This window comes from Nanorana parkeri, unplaced genomic scaffold, assembly GCF_000935625.1.
Source record: "Nanorana parkeri isolate BGI_ZX_2015 unplaced genomic scaffold, ASM93562v1 scaffold2518, whole genome shotgun sequence".
NCBI classification, from domain to species: domain Eukaryota; kingdom Metazoa; phylum Chordata; class Amphibia; order Anura; family Dicroglossidae; genus Nanorana; species Nanorana parkeri.
The window spans coordinates 59,877-63,560 of record NW_017308786.1 but is presented as its reverse complement, the minus strand read 5'-3'; positions in this window follow the sequence as shown (position 1 = coordinate 63,560).

The following is a 3,684-nucleotide window of genomic DNA, read 5'->3' as shown; positions in this document are numbered from 1 at the left end:
TGGATGGCTTTTTTGGAAAGAAAAAGTGTTTTAAGGGGGGGGGGGGGACCCCATTGATATAAGGCCTTTTTAAAATGTTAAAATAGTTTATTTACACACGGACCATGTTTTTGCGTGGACATATTCATCCATATTTAAGCGAGGATTGCATATGTTCTTAACAGTCTTGCTAACAATGTGAATATTGCCATAACAAGGCATAGAAAAGGGTTTCCTTTATTGTGGTTTATGGGTCTTGCTCTGCTATTGCACATAGCTCAGAATTTATAGTCACCCTTACAGATATCTAGATCCAGGAATGATTTGTGATATCACTACTGAATCCTGCTACTATTACACTGGACTCTTGAGAGGTTTGCAAGATTCCATTAAATCTGGGTAAATGTCTCTGTACAGTCATATACAGGTTCAGTTTGTACACAGATATTTAGTTTATGACCAGAAATCCGCTTTCTCATCTCTAACAATTTAGTGTTTGAAGAATCCAACTATTATCCATCATAATTTGAAACATGCAGTGTGTCTTAGTAAGTTAGACTGAATAGGCATATTCATTGACATTGGCATATATTTTTGTTTGCTTTAGAGTTTTTTTTGTTTTTAAGAATTGCTGAAGTGTAAAATGAATTTGCCTAATTGTAAATATGGCTCATACTGAATGTATGGCCACTATGACTGTACATAGGTATTTTCTATTCATTTCACCCACATACGTAAAAGCATATGTATATTTTGATCTATTTATTTTATCTACTTTTTGGTTTTGGGGAATAAGACTGTCTGTTGAAAGCCATATCAGCCTGCTTCTGTTTGTTTCGGTTTTGTGTAGCTGCGGGAAAAATGAATTGCATGTTTGGCTTCTTTTAAATCTGGGGGAATTTGGTGGCCAATTATACCTACAGAGTTCTCAACTCGACCTTACCATTACAAAGCCAAATAATTTGATCACATACTGAATTCTCCTTTTTATTAATTACCAAATAATTGGAGCTCCGATAACCTGGTGAAACATTAAGGGCAAAATAGGAGGGTCTCGGTAAAGTATCAGTTTTGGATGGAGCTGGCAGCTAATGTCCCTTCATACCCTTATGAGTTAATATTTTACAGCAAACCTTTCATCAAAATACAAAGTACTGCTATTTAGTCGGCCCCCATTCCGCTAGGAACAAAACGGAGGGAAAAGTAAAGTAAGTCATTGGAGGATTCTAATTTCAAAGGAAGCTAATAAATTGAAGAGCTTGTTTCTAGAGTTTTCTGCTTCTGATGGAGGGCAAAATGGCCATTTGGTTTAGCTCCATCCTTGACATCTGAGGGTCTGTAGAGGGTCTGTAGAATACAATGTAAAATCTACTGAAACAAAAGTTTGTGTGACACAAACTTTTGGCAGCACTTCCAGACTGTTCTAAAATGATAATGTGTATATTTTATTGTAATAGTCAGGACATACACACTTGTACAGTCACCGTTTATTTTTTGTAAGCTGCATCTAATTTACAAGTGATCTGTACATATTGATAGCGGAACTCCATAGCTTCCTCTCTTCAACTTTTGGATAGAATGGGGAAGGGTTAAAACAAGAGTTTTATTACGGTTTATGGCCCTGTCACTTTCTGCCTCAGTGGAAACGTTGTCATCAATATAGGAAGTGAGAGTAAATCTCTTCCAAAGCCAAAAAAAGTTTTGGCTGTAGGTTCACTTTAAAGAAACACTTGGTGGGTTTACAAAAACTGGAGCAGACAGAATCTGGAGCAGCTTTACATGGTAACCAATTGGCTTTTATCTTCAGCTTGTTTAGGTTAGCTTTAAAAATGAAATCTAGAAGCTGATTGGTTGCCATGGGCAACTGCTCCAGGTTCTGTCTGCTCCAGTCTAAGTACATTTCCCACACTGATATTTTTTGCAGGGGAATAGTGACATCTACCTGGGTAATCTCCAATACTGTAAAATGTTTACTGACCTTATCTATATATACCCTTCAAAATTATTGAATGCAAATGATAAATTATATGTTTGTAATGTTACATTGGGGTTGATTCACTCAGAGTACGTCCTGTTCACTGAGCACAGTGTTAACTTTTTAGATCAGATTTGGTGAAAAAGTTGACGCTATGCTCATTTTAAATAACCAATCATTTGTAAGGGAAAATTAAAAAAAAGATTTTTTTTTTTAGCTCGTGATTGGTTATTAAAAAGAACACCATCTATATCTTATTCACTAAAAATGTGGTTTGGTAAGTGAACAGCTTCTACTCCTACTCTACTTCTACTCCTTTTGTAATTAACATGCAGTGGGTTGATTTGCAAAAGTGTGTATATTCTCCAAAAAGCTACCAAATGTTTCTACCAGAAGAAATTGGACTAAAGCTACACCATCACTCCCATTTAATTTGATCAAACAAATATTGTTTTTGTGCTTTATCCCTGATGCGTTACGTGCTTTATCTGTAAATAAAAGGGTACAAAAAATAACACGGACAGTTTAAAATGATTTTTTACCTTTTTTGTTCCGTCTGGTTTTTACTTCAAGTGTGTGTACTTTTCTACTTATCTGTATGTAAATGTATCTACATAAATACTTATGGTTTGCAAGAAAAGAGCAGTACTATGTTAGGTCTGTTCATGAAATATTGTCTGTGTGAAATGCAATGTTTTGTAAGTAGTATCCAAAATACATATTTACAAAAAGTGTGCATTTTTTTGTTTTTCCTGTGCCTGTTAAACATTAAATGTTTGTAGGACAGAAATAATCCCAAATGCAGCTTTAAAGGTACCAAAAACACCACTTGTGATTCAATTAGATTAAAAAACATTTTTTATTTATACATAATCATTAAAAGCATATATATCAAAATCATGTTAAAAACACAAAGTGTCCATCTTTACATTGTAAGCATCCAAGATTAGCTATCTAGGAACTAGATTCTGACCTATTTATATAAATAACATAGGTTACTACTTAGGTCCATATAGTCTGTTGTAGGTTGATGCCCAAGTATCACTGCAGGTCGTTTCCTCTATGCCTTTCGCTCCCATTAAAGGGGCTTCCTCAGTAGGAATGGATGCTCTACATGATTAGATAAATATATATTATCCATCTAATATATACATAATTAATGACCACTGTCCCCTTTAAAGGAGATCCCACCATTACACCAATAATGCAACTATAATTTAATATAAAATTCATGTAATTTATTAACCACTTGAAGTCTGGGGTATTAAAGGAGAACTATGGGGTCAGTGTTTTTCCCCATAGTTCTCCTTGGGGTAACGGGAGGACACAAACTAGCGTCCTCCCGTTACCCTAAGCTCAGTATACCGCGAGCTACAGCTCGCAGGATACTGACAAGCCGCAGCTGAAACGGATCCTGACAATTATGTCTAAGTGGGCCCAGCTGTGTGAGTGACAGCTGTCTCTGCCTATCTAGAGGCAGACCCAGCTGTACCCGCCCCTCCCCGTCCGTTCCACCAGTCAGCCCTGGAGGATCGGAGCAGGGAGGGGGGAATCCAGTCCCTTTCCTGTCACGGCTCTCTGCCGTGACAGGATCGAGAAGTGAGCGAACGCCGGTATGTGTTCACTCACTTCCCAATCTACTGAGCCAACCTGTGACAGTTTCATTGTCACAGGTCGGCTAGAACTATGAGGATGAGTGAAAAGCACTCACCTCATAGTTCTCCTTTAAA